At 45.9% G+C, this 23188-nt stretch overlaps 1 protein-coding gene across 4 annotated transcripts in view; it reads right to left on the reverse strand.

The window, feature by feature from the left end:
- Nucleotides 1-23188, reverse strand: part of UNC5B (unc-5 netrin receptor B) — a 239099-nt gene that overhangs the window by 79988 nt on the left and 135923 nt on the right. The window contains exon 1 of one of the 4 annotated variants that reach the window (XM_053311251.1): nt 3697-3740. The exons of the other annotated variants lie outside the window; for them this stretch is intronic. The gene's annotated coding sequence lies outside the window, so the exon portion shown is untranslated. Of the gene's footprint in view, nt 1-3696; nt 3741-23188 lie in introns of those variants that run through there. 4 annotated transcript variants of the gene reach the window in all.

The following is a 23188-nucleotide window of genomic DNA, read 5'->3' on the forward strand; positions in this document are numbered from 1 at the left end:
GACCATAGGAAGCTGCCATATACTGAGTCAGACCATAGGTCCCTCAAGCTCAGGATTGTCTACACAGACTGGCAGCAGCTTCTCCAAGGCTGCAGGCAGGAATCCCTCTCAGCCCTATTTTGGAGATGCCAGGGAAGGAACTTAGACCCTAGATGCTCTTCCCAGAGCGGCTCCATTCCCTCACATCTTCCAGTGCTCACACATCAAGTCTCCCATTCATACGCAACCAGGGCAGACCCTACTTAGCTACGGGGACAAGTCATGCTTGCTACCACAAGACCAGCTCTCCTCTTTTCACATAAACCTGTTCTCAATGCCAGAAGCTGCCTCTGTTAAATTGTGGCTATTTTGTGCTGTGGTTAAAGGCACATGATTTCTCAAAGAAAAAGCTGACAACTTTATTCCTTATCCTTCTACTACTCCCACTCTTTGCAACACTGTGAATGAACAGGCACCTACATTTGCACAAAGCATGTTTGAGAATGAATAAGATTCTAAAATACACAAATGTTGAGCACTCACTGTACTTTTCAGACAGAAACCATAGAACTATTTGAAGTGACAAACTAATAAATATTTTAGACTTCAGAACAAGGGCTGCACTCAAGAGTGTTTCTGTCCTGATGCTTGAAGAAATGACCGCAACATTCTGCAATTTCAACCGAGTACCTGAGAGAGAAATGTATGCTTTGTCTTTTAAAGCTGTCTTGAGTTCCTGGAAGTGCAGTGCTTTCCCCCAGTATGTTGTCATTTAGTGAATACAAAAGTGTAACACACAGAAAGTGAGGCCCAAGGAACAAACCTGTGGTAGCCATGAAAGTGAATGTATACATTATGACTTAAAATATATGAGAGTCACCCTATCCAAATGCACTTTTAGGAGAAGAAAAAGCATGCCCTTTCTCCTGCTAAAGCAATGATATTTCATCAGGTTAAACTCAATGCAAAAAGCAAAAGAATGTACTTGTAGAATGCATGTACAACAGACCTACACAGCTTGAAACCCATGAAAAGGTGCTCAGTCTACAGCAGGGCTGCTCAACTTCGGGCCTCCTGCAGATGTTGGCCTACACTTCCCATAATCCCTGGCTATTGACTGCTGTGGCTGGGAATTATGGGAGTTGTAGTCCAAAAACAGCTGGAGGGTGAGCAGCCCTGGTCTACAGCCATTAATGGCAGTCAACCATCCAATTGAAAAACTTGTATTTTTGCAGTTTACCTGGGAGGAGCTTGAGTCCCATGGTTGCAGGGCTATATATGACTTGGTGGATCAAATGTGGTGCAGGCTGGACTTGAACTCTTCTACTGAAAACAATCTCTATTGCTTCAGTCATAGGCACTATCGATACATCAGCTATATGCAGATTGGCTTGTATACTGGAGAGCTTTGAGGTCTGACAAGCATTCAGTTTGCCTCTGCTGCTCATTCAGTCCATAGCAATTGCCCTCTGGCCTCGAGGAAATGTCTGTATCTTTAAAAGGTATATCATATTGAAAGATTCAGCAGGAGTACCTTAACTCCGTGCTACAGTTAATGAGGGGAAGGACACCTGCCAAACAGCATCCTGTCACCTAGCTTTGACGTCAGGAGGGGACAAGAACTTCCCTAGCACTGGTAGCAATTTTTGCATCTTCTACAGCAGGGGATCTCAATCTGGCTGCAATGCTGAATGTCATCCACACCAGCACCTAGGTAGGGACCTGACGCTGGGGACTGCTGTTCAACAGCTCAGCCCTCTCTTACACTGCCTTGATATCTCAATCACATGCCCACCTAACCAGCTCCATACCTACTTACTACCCAAAAGACCTTGCCCGACCAATTATAAAACAGCCATTCTTTCACTTGAAAGAGCAACACAGTTGCAACTGTCTAGTTGCAGCCTGGCAAGTTCAGGCCTTCCAGTTTTGGATTTCTGAATGTAACCCAATGGACAGGATATGTCAAATAGGTTATTATTATTAATTATTATTATTATTAATTATTTAATAATTAATAATATTTAATATCTACGTTCTTTTCTACATGAGTATTCAAGGTGAATATCAGCAGTAAAGAATAGCCAAAGAACGCCACAGTAACACATTAACATTTGTATAAAAATTTACAACCCAATCTTAGGCACACGCACACATAAACTGATGAAAGCAGATGAAGACTAATTCTTTCTGCCTGCTATGTGCTGTTGTTTTATGCTATTAATTGGCTTTCACTTTCTGCCCCAGAGGACGTCTGCATTTTGGTTGCTGGTGAAACAGTGTGTGAGACTGTATAAGTTCTCTGAGGTGTTTTTTTGGGGCGGGGGGCCAAAAATGTGCTATTATTTAAACATGAACCATTATAAAATGTATTAAGTAGCTGAGTCGGTTCAGTTTAGAACCATGGCTCCTCATTTAGGGGGAGGAGGGAAGTTCTTTCTAAATGTTTTGGGACTGCATACATGTAACTGCCTGAGGCCCCTATGCTTTCAAAATCTCTATTATACACTCTCTATTTTTATTTATTTAAAATATTTCTGCCCTACCCCTCCAGTACACTACTCAGAGCACCTCTCAACATCAACAAAACAAAAACAAAACCGATACAATGTAAAGTAAAAGATTAATAAAATTAAGCAAGTTAAAAGACCAGGCTAAAACCACATTTAAAATTACAAATTTTAAAAGTTATTAAAAGCTAAAAACAGAGAAATAAAACATGAAAAAACCCCTACCAAATATAAGGAGCAGATGAAATATTTAAAAGCTTATTATAAAAGATGAGTTTTTAATTGTTTTTTAAAAACACTGATGAAGGGAGCATGGTGAAACTCTTCGGGGAGAGCATTCCAAAGCCAAGGGGCTACAACTGAAAAAGCCTTGTCTCTAGATGTTGCCAACTGGATCTCTGTTAGTGGTGGGGCCATGAGCAGGGCCTGAGATGCCGAGTAGAGGGCCCTGGCAGGTTCATATGGGCAAATGTGACCCACAGGTACTCCGGCTCCAAGTCACATGGGGCTTTAAAGATCAAGACCAGCACCTTGAATCTAGCCCAGAAGCAGACTGGTAGCCATTGAAGCGGCTGCCAGATGGATATGACACTCATGAAGTGACTTGCAGCCACAAGCGTTCGTGCAGCAGCTTTCTGGACCAGCTGAAGCTCTCCCTTCCTCTCCCTTTCTCCAGTGTGTTGTGTGTGCTGATTTGAAATCCAAGTGATTGCTTGGGCTTGCCTCCTGAAGGAGGTCTAGGTTGGTTTGACCTCCCCCTGAGCAACTCTAGTATAGGGTATGAGAGATCAGATAATTGACCCATAGTCTGATCCAGTCTTTTTTAACCTTAATCTGCGTCTTTTCATAGTGTTGAACTGAGAGTTTGGTTACAGGCTATGGCTATCAGTGAGATAAACCCTTGCTAACTTGGCAAAGAGGCACCTTTTTAATGTGGTGATTCTCTTTATTTAGCGGGGGAGAGTAACTGGCCCTATCCACCCCCAGCACAGTATTTTCAGTTACTGTTGCCGGTGTGTACCTTGTGTTTCTTTTAAGATTGTGAGCCCTTTGGGGACCGGGATCCAACTTATCTTATTTATTTATTATTTCTCTGTGTAAACTGCCTTGAGCCATTTTTGGAAGGGCGGTATAGAAATCAAATGAATGAATGAATGAATGATCATGATTATCTTTAGAGGAAACATTTGTGGCCTTTTCTTATTACCTTTGAGATTGTCAGTGGTAAAGATTTTGATTCCAACCCCATGAAGTGTTGTTGGATTGTTTATGACAATATGCATTCACCAGAGAGGTAAAGAGACTTCCCTAACAAGTGAAAAAGTTAAAGGGTTAGCTAATACAGGGTACATTCCAAGTACATTGTAATCAGAAACTAAAGCATAATGTGTGAATAACCTCTGACTTGAAGCAAATACAGAGTTTGGAAGAAGAGGCAAGCAGCATCAGATTCCTTCCTTGATTGAACTGGGATTTCCTGCTAATTCCTGCTTGTAAAAAAAAATAAAATACAAAAGTTCTTTTTCTCAGCAACCATCAAAACAGGCCTCTACACTACAGAAAAAAGGCTGCTTCTTGTCGTTGTGCTGAAATAAGGCAACACCATGTGCAAGGGTTAATAACTTGAGCTTGCAAGATAATAAACCGTTCCGCCAAGTCAAAAGAAATTGTTCCCTCTTCTTGTCTTCCTTCAAGACTAGAACAATGACTGTCTAACATGACTAGGGCTTAATAATGTATGGGACTTAATAATGCACGACCCAGCAGACACCCTGCGATCGTGCTATTGAGTTCATTTATAGGCATCACCAGAAACTGGATCCATGTGGCTTTCTATCTCCAACTTTGAATAGGAATAAAATAATTTAACCTCTGTTTAGTTTCAGCATTATTTATATAAAAGAATGGGCTGGGAAGGGAGAAGTGATTTTTTAAATAAATAAACAAACAAATAAATAAAAGAACCAAAATTTATTTCATCTCACTTACCAAAGACTATACATACACACACACTATTGAGTAGGGACTAAAAGATGACAAAGGTCCTCTGTAGTTGTGGAGTTTTGATTGTTTTGCCTTACCCAGTGTTTTTGCTTGGCACGTACCAATGGGTCAGGGCCTCCATCCCCCTTTCTTGCCACTGGCCCTATTCAGTTCACAGGACAATTCCCTCAGCAAGGGGTGTTATGGAAAAAAGAGAGAGAGAAAAGGGGAATCTGCTTCAGGACTGCTCTGAGGAGAAGGGTGGAGAAAGGCAAAGGGGGAAAAAGAGAAGCAGGGAGTGAGGAAGGAGAAAATAGCTCAATACATGACACATATCAATAGACACCGCTCCGAGCTTTCTGCTACATTTGGCAATTTGGGAGCTATCGCTGTGGTGACAAAAGACTTTTGTAAACAAGCTCCTTCTTGCCTCACCAACTTGTTCAGTGAACAGCTCTGAAGAGCTTCAATTTACACATAAGATTCAGCAAGGACGAAGGTACAAACCCCAGATTCTCTCCTTCCCCAAACATTTGCACACACCAGCACTTTCCTCTTTTCAGCTGGTCAAGGCTTTCAACCAGAGGGTTGAGTGCCTTCTCTTCAGTGTCATCATGATGCCATGACCCTTCTAGAACAGGATAGAGAAACACCACACCACACTATGACTATGGCACAATGCAAAATGGAGCAAGAAATAGGGTTAAGAAAGGTTTCTGTCTCCAGTCTTGCTAGAGTCAGTTATTGAGTTAGTCTTTGCAATACAGTAGAGAGAAGCTAATCGCACTGGATAACAGCCAGCAGTGTGGACAAGACACACACAAGTATGAGATTATTAACATTGCGTTGCCCAGAACGCATCAAATAGCTCTGCCTGAGTTCTGTGCCATGGGCAGAATTCAAACAGCATTGAATGAATGAATGAATGAATGTACGAACAAACAAACAAACAAATAAATAAAGTGCTGGAGGGGGCTTTGGACTTGTATTTCTAGAATGGCAGCCATCTGTGGTGATTGTCATTGGTGATTCCCTACTTAAGAAATTTTCTGGAGTTTCTTCAGAAGTTTGTAACTGAAAATGGGAATCCATTGCTAGATATTATGAAACTGATCGCCAAGAAGTTTAGGACCAACTAAAGGAAGTACTTTTTCACACAATGCATAATCAACCTATGGAATTCTCTGCCACAAGATGTGGTGACCACCAACAGCCTGGATGGCTTTAAGAGGAATTTAGATAAATTCATGGATAATAGGTCTATCAATGGCTACTAATCCAGTGGTTATAAGCCACCTCCAGCCTCGGAGACAAGATGCCTTTAAATATCAGTTGCAGGAGAGTAAGTAGGAAAGAGGGCATGCCTCAGCTCTTGCCTGTGGGCTTCCCAGAGGCATCTGATGGGCCACTGTATGAAACAGGTTGCTGGACGAGATAGGCCTTCAGCCTAATCCAGCAGGGCTTTTCTTATGTTCTTAAATATATGCCATGCCACTAAAGACAGACCCTTTGAAACAGAAGGATGAAAGAAGGCTGGAACAAAATGGTCTTTCTGATATCAATCAGCATGAGAATCCAAACAGTGCACCACATGGAGTCAAGCTCCAGCTTCAACTTGGCCTGTTCAGAATGAGTCTTAAAGCAAAGTACAAGGATAAAATTCTCCAAGTGAACTGATTCAGGTTAGAAGGAGCCTCTTCATTCCTTATCTTCAGCAACATAAAGCAATTAGAAAAAAAATATGTGCAAATAAAATCAAATTGCACATTTGCAATTGCAGCCAGATTTTTTTTATACAGATGTAACCCCTGAGCAGTTGACAGTTTGGGGCCTTCCCCGACTACAATACTAATTTGTATCTATTTCATAATCCTAAAGGATTACAATCCATTCACTCATTTTGGATGCGAGCTTCTTTACTAAACACAAGTGACAAATGTTGATATTCCTACAAAATTACTAGGAACTACAGGTTGCTTACCAGTAACTTTGGTTCTTCTAGTGGTCACCTGTCCTTTTACACCAATGAGCTATGCGCCTGCACAGAAACCTCGTTGGAATCTAACAAGCTCAATTCTGTTTCGGGTGGGAACCCCACCTCCAGCTGCTATATGCAGCTGCGCCTCTCCTCATCCCCTCAGTCACGTAGTCCAGCTTCAGTAGACCCTGCAGGGATGACGGGAGGGCATGTAAAAGGACCGATGACCACTAGAAGAACCAAAATTACAGGTAAGCAACCTGTAGTTCTTCGACGTGGTCTCTGTCTTTTACACAAATGGTGCATAACTAGCAAGCACCCAAGGAGGAGGGAAGAAACAGAAGCAATCTGTAAACTGCCAGAAGTATTTATTTCAGAAACAAGTACATCAACTGAAAATGAATTGCAGGACACTCCTGCCAAATACAACATCATTCCATGCCCTGGCATCAGTAGCATAATGACGGATAAACTAGTGGTGCCTTCGTACTATCTTGGACAGGCCCTCTACTGTATGTGTTTTAGCTGGTCTGCTCCGACCTCCCTTTGAGCCTTTGGCTTCGATTGAACCCCATCTTCAAGTTTCAGCCCAATCTCTGTCTAGGTGGATAGTTTCCACAGTTGAACTTTGCTATCAATTGGCTCCTAAGCAGCTGCCTGCTACCATTAAAGTGCACTCAGTTAAGTCAGTAGCAGCCTCTGTCACCTTTGATCGTGCAGCCCTGTTGGACACTTGCCTTCCATTCCCCTGGAGCAATAGAGAGCACATTGAGCATTGCCCTGGGAGGCAAATAGGTCCAGAGTCAGGACTCCACATTTTACAAATATGTCCCTGAGAACACCCTGGTCCAAGGCCCACTCGTGGGAGACCACCGTCATCCTGCTCAAGGTGTCCGCCTGGACGTTCAGGGAAACTTGAATATAGACCACCTGAGGTGACACCGCATATGCCACATACCAATGCCAAAGGTCCAGAGACAGGAACAGAAAGCTCCTTGAAAATGTGCTGCCCTATTGATTGACGTAGGCCTTCACCGTCATATTGTCCATTTGGACCATCACTGAGCAACCTCCAATCATGGGCAAGAATCCCTTGAGAGCACTGAATATGGCCAGCAACTCCAAATAATTGATGTGCCATGTCCTTTCCCTGGGGGACCAATGTCTGCTCAGGTGAAAGCCCTCCAGGTGCACTCCCCAACCGAGCTCTGATGTGTTGGTTGTAACCACCCATTGGGATCAGGGAGTCTGGAAGGGGGAACCGACGTTCAAACGTCAAAACTCGGCCCACCATGCCACAGTCGCTTGCACCCAGCATGGGGGCATAAGTTCCGAACGGCCTGGATCTTGAAGGGGATCAAATACATCCAAGAACCACCTCTGAATGATGCACATTTGAAGGTGCGCCTGTGGTAGTACATAAGTGGTAGCCGCCATATGCCCCAATGGGCACTGTACTGAGTGCATAATCTGTGGGCCTCCGGCTAAAGAAGCGATGGTAAGCCTCCGGAGAGTACATATGCGGACGTCCAGAAGGAAGACATTTTCCAAGGTTGTATTGAATATCAGCCCTATGAACTGTATCCGGAGTGCACAGAGTAATTACAACCCTGGACACTGATGGTGTCCTGCAGAACTCCATGGTGTAGCCCAAACATATTATTGTAAGGACCCACTGGTCCATGATCACTCTGACCTAGCTCACTGAGAATGGGCACAAGCGAGTCCGGAAGCTCCCCAAGTCATTGCTTCTTTTGGAAGGTGTTCGGGTGTTGTTTCTGAAAAGCCGGCTTACTAGGCTGGAAGCCTGACTTGTATCTCGACTGGAACTTGTTGCCATGAAAGGAACGTTTGGATGGAGACTGATGTTGAGAAGGGGTCTTCTGTGGATGATAAGGCAGCCGTCTTAAGGCAGTTTTCTGTGGTTTGGTGGTTGCCGATGAATACGACATGGATCGTGCTGTGCTCCTCAGCTTCTGAACCTTCTGGAGCATGTTGCCCATCTGCTCCGCAAAGAGGCTAGAGTCCTCAAAGGGCAGGTCCTCGACCCTAGCACAGGTCTCGTAGTTCAGTCCAGATGAACGCGGCCAAGCATGTCGTCTGAGCGCCATGGATGTGGCCATCACCTTAGCTGCACACTCCACCGAATGCCATGTTGAATAGAGCTCCTGTTTCGCCACCTGAATAGCCTCACAGAGAAACGCTTTCACCGGTTCCTGCTTGTCCTGAGGCAGGAGATCCAAAAAAGGACCCACTTTCCCCCCACAAAAAGTGGTTATATCGAGCGTTATAAGCTTGATAATTGGCCACCCTCAAGTGGAGGGCTGAGGCTGAAAAAGCCTCCTTCCGAAGAAGTCCAATTTTCTGCCCTCTTTGTTACTCGGTGCTGACTGGCTGTGACCCCTGGTCCTTTGCAGGGACACCTCCACGATGACTGAATTCGGGGTGGGATGATTCTTCAGAAAGGCCGTATCATCCTGCAGTTGCACCTTATAAAAGTTCTCCAAGCGCCAATTAGGTTGAGAAAGAGTTGCCAGCTTTTTCCAATGACCCCGCACAACCCCCAACAATGCCAACTTCAGGGGCAACGCGGCCGGTACCTTGGCCTCTGAATAAGGCTGAACAACGGGTCCAGTTCTCTCTTCTGCTGCATAGCGAGGGCTGAAGCCATGCGGGCCATGTACGTGGAATTCTGTTTAAGGTCTTCCAATGGGGAAACCGGCTTTGAATCCAACTTTATGTCGAACGGGGCCAACCCCCGGGAAACACCTTCAGAGTCCAGGGAGCTAGTATTGCTCTCATATTCTGACTCCGGAGGAGCCAAAGAGTCTTGGGCCAAGGGCGCCAAACCCATAGGGGAGCCCGGTTTGCTTCCCAGATTGTCCGGTACCGAAGCGGAAAGCTCTGCCGGGAGTACCTGGACAGGCACAGCAGCCTGTTGTAGCATGGAAGCCAAAGAGGGTGGTTCGTGTTGCTCATTTCAATCCCAAGGGGAGCGCTGCGGTGAGCGGGAGTGCGGCCTCCCTTCTGAGTGTGAGGGGGGCTCACGCCAGCCCCGCACAATTCTGGGTTTCCCATATGTGGGGCCTTCTGAGTAATGAGGTCCATATTGGGGGCTAACAGTCTGAATAGTCTGATTGATAGTCTATTTGATAGCGACCACGTGATCCAGAGTCCCGGCGCTAAGCACCATAAGAAGGCTCAACCTCACTCAATGGCGGACGGTGCTCTGCCACCAGGTACCATTCAGATATGAGGGCTCATGATGGTCCCAGGCCCGATCTTGCCTGTAAACCAAGGAGCATTCTTCCGAGTCCCAACAGGGACTTCAGTGCCTAAGACGGATGCGCTCCTGGTGACTTTGAGTGAGAAAATGACACCTAGGCAGCCACAATGTGTCTCCTGTGGGCTTGTCCAGGGAATAGGCCTCCTCTTCCAATGAAGCGTACCCAGGCTCATCCGTTGTCACCGAGAATTCTCTACTTGATCGAGTTCGATCAGGAGCCAAGTCCAACGAATCCACAGCCAAAGGCGAGGTAGGTAAGTCAAAACCGACAACTTCAGTATAGGAAGATCCAAGTCCACTTTAGGCTTCTTGGCCACTGGGCCCTCCGAAGCATTAACCAACGCAGGCTTCTTTTTCTTTGGTATAGGAGGGAGGTGTTGACCCACTGGCAAATCATGAGGCAACTTCAACTTCTTCTTCTTCTTTGGTATCGACACCGAGGGATTCGGGGAAGACTTCGGTACCACAGGTGCAGGATGCTTAGGGAGGTCTTCTGAGCACACCGGCTCACTTGAAGCCATTGAAGGATGAGCACTAGGAGGTGCTGAAACTGGTATCAGGGCCAGGTTTTTGGCCTCCACAAGAGCAGATACCGAACACTCTGACTGCACTGATGAAGCCATTTTAACAGATCGCTTCAACTATAAGTCTTCCGAGGAACAGAGTCAGATTCCACAGGGCTATGCACAGGCGAGAAGCCCTATTTTTGCGAGCCTGCTTTGTAAACTTCTGACAATGAAGACAGGTCTTGACAATGTGGGATTCTCCCAGGCACAAGAGACACTCCGTATGAGTATTGGGGGAAGGAATCTTAGATCCGCAATGAACACATTTTTAAAAGTTCCTTGTGCCCGGCATAAACGCCAAAAGCCGGCCAGCCACCACACTCTGTCCTGGCTGGGATTGGTGCTCCGAAGAAGGGGGAAACCTGCAAAAAACCAAAATGCCAAGAAAATATCGCTACTACACAAAAGAAACAAAGAAAGAAAATCAAAGAAAATCAAAGAGGCAGAGAGAAAAAACAAGGGGATAGATAGATCCTACTCATTGTCGAGCTGCAGACTCCACAATGCTTACTGAAGCGTGGACAACGAATGACTGAGGGGATGAGGAGTGGCATAGCCACATATATTGGCTGGGGGCGAGGTGCCTGCCAAAAGCAGGAGAATTGAGCTTGTTAGGTTCCAACGAGGTCTCTGCGCAGGCGCATAGCCCATTTGCGTAAAAGACAGAGATCATATCGAAAAACAAATGTTGTTCCTCATATACTGGAATATGATTTTCAGCAGATAATAAAAGTAGTTACCACATGGCCACTCAGTAATGAAGTTTGGCTGAAGAAGGCAACCCTGAAGTTTGACGCATTTGATTTTGGACCCATTTCAATTTGGCACATTCCACTGCAGATTTTGCTGCTCACTGACCTGAGCACATAGTGCTCTAACCAGCACATTATGGTCCCAGCCATGCACTTGTTTGCCAGAGATGCTCCTATATCGCATCAATAACCCTTTTTACACTATCTCAAACATACAGTAATACTGATAAAACACAGATACAGTCAGAAAAGGGAGCCACTATCTTTGACTCTTTGAAATGACCCTCTATGGTTACTTGGGGGTGGGGGTGGGGGTTTCCTCAACAAGAAAAGATGATTACAGAACACAGTTTTATTAGGTCACAAAACTATCACTTAACAGAATGGGTATGAGTGACAGGGAATTGAAAGAAGGAAAGGAAGAGAAAAGTCATTCATCTTCCTGTCCCCTCATCTGGAGAGTCTTTTTCTCAGACTTGATGCATGAAAACGGTTAGTGCACAGCATATTTGATGAGATGCATATTACACATTTTAATCTGATGTTCTTGATCTGGATTACCCACAACATCTGTTTCCCAGTGACTTATTTGCAGCTTTCTGCAGCCAGCTCTCTTAATTTGTAAAAGATTGAAGACATCAAACTACAATAATGGGGTACAATCAGATTGGATTTTTTAAAAATAGTAAGACAATAAAATATTATTTAAAAACAAACAGGCCAACATGACCGTAAACTAAGAGATGTAGGCTAATCCCTTCACCAAATCCTCCACCTGCCTGTGGTCTTGTACTTCATGGCAACTGTCACCTACGCACAGGCAAACATCTGCAAAGAAGCATTCAAATCCTCTCTCCTACAATTGTTATCCATCAGAATGCTAGAAGGGTTTATGAGCGCATTAGTGGCCTGCCAGCACTACTTTTCCAAAATGTTTGCTCCTCCCTTCCCCCAGTTGCAGCTGACATGTACTTGTATACATAGAGAGAGAGACAAGGATGCATGTCGACTATGGACCACTTACATAAACACACATAAGAGAACACACCTACTGGCTAAACCCAGGGAAGAACTGCACATTCCAAAAATGTGCTTTCCCCCAACCCCTTGTATTCTCCATAAGGTCCAGTTCAACTTACCCAGAGTCCAGATGTCACTGCAAGATGCATTTCCCTGCCCCAACAATGGAGAGATGAAGAACACACATTGCAACAGTGTCTGTAAGTCAGGGAACGGGCAGACACTCTTTGTCTGTTGTCACATGTAGTTCTGCCCACACATTCTACTAACCTTCCTGCCTGATTTGCAAGATTCGTGACCTAGCTTGTATAACATACGCCATGGGGGATATGCATATTTCTCTCTGCACCCAGTAACTTTGAATGTGTTCAAATATTACAAAGCAGCAGCAGGAAAAAGAGAAGCACAAATGACTTGGTGCTTCTTCCCCTGCAATGTACAAAAGTGGGGCTCATGGAGTCCGGTGGCAAGGCTTGTGAGCTCCTCATGTAATTTGGGGCCTTTCGGTCGAAACACACTAGCATTACAAAGGAAATGAAAACATCAGAAGCAAAACTAATTCGTTCCAATTGGAACTGGCTACCTGAAAAACACTCCAAAACAACTGCAAGGGCTATATAAATGCTGCCAAGAAGTATTAGGATGTATTCTATTGGAATGCATTGAGAAGTACGAGTTGCCTCTTGTTCCCAAAGGTATTGTTTCTTTGAATCACTTCACACAGTATGTTTTTTTAGGTGCAAAACTGAGAGTTTTTTTCAGCATCCTGCAGGAAATATTATGTGTGAATGCAAGAATGTTTGAAAATATGTGACTCTCGCAGGTGCACTCAAGAGAGAGCTAGGTTATAAAATAAAATAAAATAAAATAAAATAAAATAAAATATTTATACTCCACCCCTTCAGTACACTACTGCTTGGGGTGGCTCACAATAAAATAGATACAATATAAAATAAAAGAAATAAAATTAACCAAATTAAGTAAACAACTTAAAAGTCAGGCTAAAACCACAATCAGAATTAAGTTTCAAATTAAACATTATTTTAAAAGCTAAACATTGAGAGTTATAAAAACTGAAAACTAAAGAGCCTACCAGATATAACCAAAGATGGAGCCAGGGGCATAGTGAGACCCCTGGGGGCCAGGGGACAACATCTTTGGGGGGGCCCTCTCCATCACACACGCTGCCCCAGGACCCTAAGCATCAGATGCCCTGACATCAGATGCAAGGGGCAGGGCAATGAACATCTCCCCACCGCTGCCCCTGCTCTGCCCCGCTGCCCCTGCCATGCTGCTGCTATTGCTGTTGGACTTCGGAGGGTGGGGGTGAGCAGAGGCAGTGCACAACCAAGCGGTGGCAGGTGCTACAACTGGCCTCTCTGGCTGAACTGTGTGCTTGCGCAGTTCAGATATGGATGTTGCATGCCTGTAACATCCGAACTGCACAAGCAGGCAGTTCGGCCAGAGAGGCTGGCCAGTGGGCCAGCCACAGTGCACAGCACCTGCCGCCGCCGCCGCCGCTCAGCTCACCCCCACCCCCTGAAGGCCAACAGAAATAGCAGCAGCAGCGCAGGGGCAGGGGTGGCCTGCTTGGGATGAGGGCCCCCTGACCCTTTAGGCCCAGGAACATTTTCCCTGTTGTCCAAGGGGTGCTACACCCATGGATGGAGCATTAAAAAGCCTCTTTAAAAAGATGTGTTTTAGTTGTTTTTTTACAAAAAAAAAAAACCACTGAGAGAGGGAGCATGGCAAGCTCTTCAGGGAGAGGATTCCAAAGCTGAGAGGCCACAACCAAAAAGGCCCTTTCTCTAGACCTCGCCATCCGGATCTCTGTTAGTGGCAGGGCCATGAGCAGGGCCTGAGATGATGAGAGGAGGGCCCTGGCAGGTTCATGTGGGTGAATGCAGTCCGACAAGTATCCTAGCCCCAAGCCATGTAGAGTTTTAAAGGTCAGGACCAGCACCTTGAATCTAGCCTGGAAGCAGACTGGTAACCAATGAAACTGCCTCAGGATGGATGTGACACTCGTGAAGAGACTTGCGCTCAAGAGCATCCTTGCAGCTGAACTTCCAAACTGTCTTCAAGGGCAGCCCCAGGTAGAGCGCATTGCAGTAGTCCAATCTGGATGTTGCCAAAGCATGAGTGACTGAGGTCGGGTCCAACTTGTCCGAGTAGGGTTGCAGCTGGTGTATAAGCCATAGCTAGTATAAGGCACTTCTGCACACCGCTGCCACCTATACCTCCAAGGACAGCATCAGGTCCAGAAGCACCCCCAAGCTGCAGACTTTGAGGCTTTCCACATGAGCAGCATGGAGAGACGGATGGGGTTTGGCAGGGAGAGCAGGTCAAGCCTGCTCTCCCCGCACACAAGCGACTAGTCCGCCCTGGGTGGCCGGTGGACATCAGGGGCCACCTGGCCCCCAGAAGTCCCAGCACACCCCACACTAGTGCATGGGGCATTCTGGGGAGACCCCTGTGCCGGGAGGCTTGTTTTAGCCTCTTGGTCAGGGGTCTCCTCATGAGTTGCCATGGCGCGGAGCCATGCCGTGGCAACTTACAATCCCAAAAATGGGGTTAGCAGAGCGCTTGCTCTGCTAACCTAGTTTGGGGGGGGGGGGTCAATTAGGCGGGCTAGCCGCCGGGAACCCACAGCTCCCTGCAGTTCACATGCACAGAGGAAATTGGGCTAAGGGAGCCCAGCCCAGTTTCTTATGCGCATATGAATAGTCTCTTTGTCTTTCAGAGAGGGTGTGACCCCATCCAAGAACAGATTTACCCCATTACTCAGATGATCAGTTCTACCAACACAGAGCACTTCCATCTTATCTGGATTAAGTTTCAGCCTGCTTGCCCCAATCCAGTGCAGAATTGCCGCCAAGCCCCAGTTCAGAGTATCCACTGCCTCCCTGGTATCTGCTGGCTTAAAAGGTAGGTAGAGCTGGGTGTCATCAGAATATTGATGGCACCGCAGCCCATACCCAAGGACAACATCTCCCAGAAGTTTCATGGAAATGTTAAACAGAATGGAGGACAGAAGAGATCCCTGTGACACCCCACAGGCCAAAGGCCAAGGGGTGGAGCAGGCATCCCCCAGTACGACCCCCCCTAGATAAGAGTGAAGCCACTGTATAACTGTGCCCCCAACCTGGAGAAACGTCTCAGAAGGATGCCATGGTCGATGGTATCGAAGGCCACTGAGAGGTCCATGAGGATCGTCAGAGCCACACTCCCTGTATGTATCTCCTGGTGTAGGTCATCCACCAGGGCGACCAAGGCAGTTTTTGTCCCATATCCAGGTTAGAAACCAGGTTGGCTGTTGCTTCCTGTTGAGCATACACTCAGTGGCAAACCTGTGCTTCTGCTGTATAACATGTGAACGGTCCCTTTACGGCTCATCCAGTGGTTATCTTAGAAAGCATTTTTTAAGGTGCCTGTGAAATGTCTATAGCAGGACTCTCACACATTTTCTGTCCCTAGTTTTCTGTCTCTCCACCCTCCTACTCCCTTTGGGGGGGGGGAAATAAACAGACTCATTTAGGGATTACTGTTTGCTGCCATTTCAGCTCCAGCAAATTGCAGTAGAGAAACAACATACCTTAAAATTCCCTGCCTTCTCTGAGCTCAGCCATTGTCACCAAGGGAGAGGCGACTGCTCTTACTGGTGACACCGTGACCACAACCAAAGGCACACTTGTGGAGGAAAGGAAAGTAGGCTTGGTTTCTTCAGTGTTACTAAGATCATAGGTCTGAATTAGCAACATTAACTCCATTTTTAAAAAATACTTGTGTGAGGAGACAATGAAAGTAGAAACTCTGAAGCCTTGAGTATGGGACACTGATAACTGGCAATCGCATTAAGGAATTCCAAATAGCAACTCTCCCCAAAAGATTTCCTAACCCTGCAAAGCTACATTACCTCCATGCAGAACTGAAAAGGTATCTCCAGCTTTCATGCATGGGTTACATTTCAGTGCCCCACAAAACAGATAATGATGTTGGTCCAACCGTTATAAATAGTCGCTGGCATACCATGCAGCATAACATGAGCAGTTTAGAACTGCCTGTGCCGCAGAACTAACCACACCACTGAGGCGCTCTCTCTCTCTCTCACACACACACACACACACACACAGAGAGAGAGAGAGAGAGACAGACAGACAGACAGACAGACACCCCTGCACAAGAGAGCTGTTCCCTCTTTTTGCATTATTCCCATTGCAAGTAGCAGGTGAGTTATACCAGAACAGCCCTCTTGCGTGGCACCATGGGTGTGTATTAAGAGCACAGCAGCTTGTTCTGAACAGCCCGCATTATGTTTCAGAGCATGTCAGCCACCATGATGAACTATATGATCCAGTGCATGCTTGCTCAGTTTGAGTTTTGCAAACCCAAAACACTTTGGGTTTGCTTGAGTAACTTGCAGCTTGGACCTTACAAATGGCCAGCAAAATCCCAGCCTGGACTGCCATCCTGCCTTCAACAGTCTGAAATGCAGGAATTAGGAGGAGACATGGAGATAAACACGATCACTTGCTAATCATTTAAGGTTGAACAGCTGCTAACGGCCAGATACTGGGGAAAGATTAAAAGTTGGCAATCCTAGTCCCCTGACTGAAGTTTGACATATTTGCTGATGGATTTCTGTAGCAGCTCCTTCCATGGCAGAATTTGCAATCCAGATTTTCCGTTCTGAGCCTCTGCGTGGAATGGGGCTGCTACTGCCTGAAGTTCGGATTTTAGTATCCTCTCTAGGTAAGCACTCTTGCTTCATATCACCTTCAGATTATGTTAGAAAAAACTGTAGTTAATTAATGCAGGCATCCCCAGTCATCTCTCACCTTCCTCACAGGGGTGTTTTGAGGCTTAATTAATATTTGTTCAGTGCTTTGAAATCCTCAGATGAAAGGCCTTATAGAATTGCAAAGTGGTGTTGTTAGACTGTGCTAACCCAGAATGTTCCCTGCCCCGTAGGCAACACCTATCATGATGCCATCCTGCTGAGACACAGCAGTGTGAAGTGGCTCCTGGGAAATTTTCTGAAGCTGAGCCCAGAGCTCTGGGAGATCTAATTTTTTGTTTTCCAACAATGGGGGGTAGGGGGGAGAGAGAGAGAGAATGCGAGTGAGAGAGAGCGCATGTGCACTGTAGAATCTATAACATTTTAATAGGCCTCTTCAACAGATCAGTCCAGTGTTTTTTTATAATATTCATACTTAGGAAGTTTTGGATCCTAAATGAGTAGTGGAAAACTGCCAGCAAACAATGCAATTAAAGAGCTTGAGTGTAAGCACCAGGTGTGGTTTGGGAAGAAATGGGAATTTTAAGTTAGAATGCCTTTTCTGAGGTGCTATATAGCAGAGGTGGCTGAACTGAGGCTCTCCGGTTGTTGATGGACTACCATTCTCATCGGCCCCAATTGCAATCCTTTGCAGCTGGGGATGATGGGAGTTGTGGTCCAGCAACAGCTGGAGAATCTGAGCTTGGCTGCCCCTGCTTCACAGAGAATAGGACTGCCTGTTCTCTGGACAAAACTGGGGTGAAATGCAACATATTTCACAGAAATCGCAATCCTGAATACCAGCTAGCCAGCTTTGTTTGTTAGGCTGATAACTGGCCAGTAGTTCCAGGGGCCACTGGGTATTTCAGAATGTGATGTTGGTGGCTGTGCAGTATTCATAGGAAGCTGCCTTGTACTGAGTAAAGACCATTGGTCCATCTAGCTCCGTTGTCATCTACACTAACTGGCAGCAACTCCCCCAGGATTTCAGGTAGAAGCCTTTCCCAGCCTTATCTGGAGATGCCAGAGATTGAACCTGGGACCTTCTGCATGCAAAGCAGATGCTCTACCACTGAGCTACAGTCCCATCCCTTCCTGAAGGGGGAGTCTTTAGCAGCATCTTGGAAAACCATGTACCTTTCATCTGATGGGAGAGGCTGCTGCGAGTGTAAGGCTCCTCTTAAAAATGTTTTCCTCCTGAATTAGGGACAGAATTCAGAAGACAGGAAAACTAGACACTTCTGGACTTCTGGAAATGGGTGGATCCTGAAAGGGGAGGAGAGAACCTTTTCTGTAAATGGAGAGCTGATGGCTAGCTGCGCATAAGGGAGTGCAGAGCCAGTGCAAAGGCTGTGCATGTGCTATCATGCACAGCACCTGATAGCTGAGTCACACTTCTGCTCTGAATTAGAGGGGGGGATTTGGATTCACATTTGAAGTAAAAAAGGTGTAACTTTAGAGTCTAGAAATGTAAGACTACCAGCTTTCAGGGAAGTCCATCTTCTGTACGAGTCACCGTCATTGTTCTGACTGGAAGGAGACAAGTCCTAAGCATCGGGTCATGCAGAGATAGGGCCAGTTCTGACTATATCCCGCCTTCCCAGTGATTAAAAGGGAGACACACTGAGAGTGCACCCATGACGTCTTTTGTGGACATCAGGACCAGAGGCGCTCTTACGTCTGGACTACGGGGGTCCAAGTCCAGAGCTTTCACAGCCCCTGGGGGCACCCAAATTCTCTTTAGTCCATCCTTAGTGGTGTGGTTGCCCGGCCAAGGATGACGATGCTTAATTTGCGGGGGGGGGGGGGGGCCTCCAAAGGCCTTTATGTCTAGGCTCCAAAATTACCTAGGTGCACCTCTGTTCAGGACTGGTACATTTGCCATGTCTCTGCACTGGAAGTGGGTGAATGATCCAACCACACCCACTATAGAGAGGTTGAAGAATTATCTAAACTCAGTGAATGATTATTGAATGAGGGTAAGGTCAGAACAGTTAATCGTACAGAAAAGCAACACACAGCCTCTTCTGAAGGGCACACTAGATTGACAGGAGACTAATTGTTGTACATGGCACATTAGCGCCATGTACCAACTCCTGCCTGTGGCTTCTGGCAGCATCTGGTTGGCCACTGTGTGAAACAGGATACTGGACTAGATGGGCCTTGGGCCTGATCCAGCAGGGCTGTTCTTATGTTCTTAGTGTGCTCTGATACAGATTAGAAATTATTGGCCTATAGCTAAAATTTCTCCCTGTGCCCTAGTTGGATTAATGAGGAACGTAGAGAAGGTGTGATCATATCACCCAACAAAGTGTCTGTGTGGGGAAATGGTTAGAGCAGGGCTGCACAACTATGGGCTTCTGCAGATGTTGGTCTGCAATGCTCATAAGCCCTATTGTCCACTGTGGCTGGGGATTATGGGAGTTCTAGTCCAAAATCAGCTAGAGGACTGAAGTTGTGCAGCTCTGGGTTAGAGTCTTGAACTAGGAAGAGCTGAGTTCAAACCCTCTCTCAGACATGAAGCTACCTTAAGCAAAGTTACCATCTCTCGGCCTGCATTACAGGCTCACTGTGAGAATAAAACCGGACAACCTCACATATGACTTCCTACGTGTCTTGAAGGAAAGACAAGATGCAAAAGTAATACATAACAGAAACAGGGCAAAAAGATTTTCTGAAAATGGTGGAAGCTTATTACGCTTGCAGCTCTTCTGCTCCAAATTACCTTTTCTTTTTTTTTAACAATTGCATCTGTGATAATATTTCTTAATTTCATCTTTCCTCTGTATTTTGCACCAAAGTTTATGTTTAAATTGTCAGGAACATTTGCACCATGTGCTATAACACATGCTTCTTAGTCAATGCCATGTACCTGTCTCTTTGCTTCATTGTTGGGTCACTCATTGGATTACTTTTCCTGCAAAGTGCACTTGGCTAGGATTTGAACTGTGCTCTCAGCAGCCTTCAGGGCTTTTTCAGAATTAGGGTGTGGGTTGGCAAGAATCCTTTCACTACATGGTCTGGCGCCGCTGGAGTGTTTCTAGCAGCAAAGTTCATGGAGCTATTCTTAGTTCTCACATCTAGGGAGTATAAATAATGAGGGGAAGGTTTATTGATCGTCAGATGAGTTTTGAGTGTCAAGAGGAACTTGAAGTGTAACCAAGATTTTTAGGCTCTGATTGGAAAGAGAGTAGGCTATGAGGAGGAATGGGGAGTTGCAAGCACCAAGATCTCATGTAGGGATAGCAAATGCAGTTTCGCGCAGCCTACGAGAGAGAGGGAGAAATAGCTCAGCTCCATAGACACGTCTTCAATGCAGCTATAATTGCATTGCTTAAGAATCCTTAAACATAGGACCACCTACAGATGTGTGAATGTGGCTGACCCATCTCTATCTCATGCCTGAATAGTATCACACCAGTGGTTCTCCCTACTTGCCATGCAAAAATGGCAGAGAAATCCCAATGCAGTGACATAACATAATGGGGCTGTGCGCATGTGGATGAGGGGTAGGGATGCGCATGGAACCACAGTGGGTTCGAAGGTGGTGGAGGTGCCACTTTAAGAGCAGGGGAGGGTGCACTTACCCCTCCAGCTGCTTCCCCCCCCCCCGCCGGCATCCTTCAGGAAGCCAGCTGATCGGGGCGGCAGTGTAGCTCCCTGCTGCCCCATTGCCCGGATATGGCCGGAAGTCCCCTGCGCCCCTGCGCACAAACAGGTAGCTGGGGGTAAGGGTGTGCTTGCTCCGTTAACCTCGGTTAACAGCTGGACTTAAAAGATGGGCTAGGCAGCACTGGCCCTCATGGATCAGGCCCAATCTTGGGAGTTCTCACATGCAGCCTAACCCAGGCTGGGCATCCCTAGCCCAGGTTAGGGTGCATGTGAGAACAGCCTCAAAATGTATTTTTTAACCACATGTTATTGGGGTGACAAGGGAGGGGTCATAGGCTGGCAGCACCTACACATCTTCCTGTATCATGCAGTTTGGGCCTCAGCAGTCTTAAGCAAGAAAGTCAAATCTCTTGCACAGAAAAGGGTATCAAATTTGAATCAGCTTTCAATCTCCCAATAATCAGCTTTCAGTCTTCCAATAAATGTAAAGGAGATTTTAAAGTAACACAGTATCAAAGCATTGAAAGGTATAAAGGTAAAGTGTGCCGTTGAGTCGGTGTCGACTCCTAGTGACCACAGAGCCCTGTGGTTGTCTTTGGTAGAATACAGGAGGGGTTTACCATTGCCATCTCCCACGCAGTATGAAATGATGCCTTTCAGCATCTTCCTATATCGCTGCTGCCCAATATAGCTGTTTCCCATAATCTGGGAAACATACCAGGGGGGATTTGAACCAGCAAGGTATAAATGCCCTTAAAGATGTCATCATCATGAAGAATGGCCTACTTCCAACACTGAGGATATCTATCTCTAATTATTTCATCAGTGTACATTTTGGTAGACTTAAATCATTTTCTCCTCTCTAAATACAGGGAGAAATTTGGTGCCAGTAGCTTACATACTGCACAAGGGAATGCAGGCGGCTTGAGCACTCCTATGCCTTTGCACACGTGAACAGTTGTGAGAAGTTTCTGTTGCTGGGCAGCAGTGCTTGGCGGAAAAGGCTCTGCGTACAAAGTTGTGTGGTGTGGTTCTGGCTGGCTTACATACTGCGCATGGCAACACGGGCAGCTTGAGCATCACTAGAGCCTGTGTATGTGTGTCAACAGTGGTGAGAAGGCTGTGGCCCAGGCAAGGGTCTAGTGTACAGAGCTGTGCTATGTGCCATCCATTATTTCCAATGGGCAGCGCATTGCGCATCTCCATATACAGAGCCCCTTACTGCCAAGCACTGCTGTTCTGTGGCACAGTCTCTTCACAGGTGTTTTATGCATGAGCAAGAGGTGTGGGCCATGCTCAAGCTGCCACGTTCCCTTCCACAGTATGTAAGCTAGTATTTAAAAACTAAGCATAGGACAGTTCTTTCTTTTTAAAAAAACTATTTGCCAAGTATGATATTCTAAGAGAGCAGGTAGTGGCTAAGAGGGTGAGTTGAAGAAGGTGGCTACGTCCCCACCAATCTGCAACAGGGAAATAAGAAGATTGGTCCATCTTACAGCTGTGAAGGTGAATGAAATAATGTATATGAAGTGCTTTGAACACTCAAAAAGTGCTATATGGAGGAGGAGGAGGAGGAGGAGGAGGAGGAGGAGGAGGAGGAGGAGGAGGAGGAGGAGGAGGAGGAAGAACATTAAAGCACTGATCAAAACAGCATGCTCAAACATTTTCTGGAGTTCGTCAGTTTCATTTCTGCAAGAAAAGGTATGACGGCGTATCCAGTTGCCAGTTTTAATTGATTTTGGACTGGAGAAGTTAAACAATACTTATTTAAATGACAGTAGGTACAGAAATATAAAGAGTTAGAGACTTAGCAAGGTAACCATTAAAATACCAATTGCCAGCATCTCCTGTAAAAACTGTAAAGTAAATGAATTCCACTGACATCTCCTATTCACCCAGTTTTAAATGATACAATAATATGTTCTTCGTACAGGATTAATTACTTTGGCTGTCATACATTTCAGTGATTTTCTATAGGTTTCCCCCCTGTGTGTTTGCGTGTACAAGTGGATGAAATTGACATTTACTGGTAAAGTTCCAGAAAGACTCTACATACAAAAGGAATATATTGTGTATATTTTAGTGCACATCATTTTCTCCTTCAAAAGAACACTTAGGATCTCTTGGGAATAAAAGGCAGATACGTAAGGACTCTGAAGGTGTGTCTACAATAGATTTTTTTTAAAGGTGGTGTGATGTAAACAAACTAATGAAACTGCTTTAATTTAGAGCACTTTGAAGGGGAAAGTTTATATAGAATGGGAAGGGAACTCTATCGTAAAGGGCCAGAGAAAGAGAGTATTCTAGAGGATACTTCACAAGTTGCTTTGTCCTAACTTAGCCTTAGTATTTACTGTATATCATGAAAAAGGATGTACCACATCATGAGTGAACAGTGGTGTGACTATATTTTTGGGTACACATCTCAATGCATGGATCCAGAATAAAAGTTGACAATCATCTATCACCTTACACCAGGCCTGCACAACATGCGGCCCACGAGGCCTTTTTTCCTGGCCCCCGGGGCTATTTCCCCTTCCTCCCCCTGCTGCTTAAACACACCCCCCCCGCAAATTCCAGCCGCTGTGCGTACGAGGAGATGGCTGTGGGAGTGCACGTGTTCTTCCTTACCCTCCCCTACGGTGGCAGTGGCACACAGCGGCAGAAATCAGAGCAACACTCGGGCCTGCCATTTGGCCCAGCATTGCTTCCCAACTGCGAGGCG

This window comes from Hemicordylus capensis, chromosome 3 (assembly GCF_027244095.1).
Source record: "Hemicordylus capensis ecotype Gifberg chromosome 3, rHemCap1.1.pri, whole genome shotgun sequence".
Classification (NCBI taxonomy): domain Eukaryota; kingdom Metazoa; phylum Chordata; class Lepidosauria; order Squamata; family Cordylidae; genus Hemicordylus; species Hemicordylus capensis.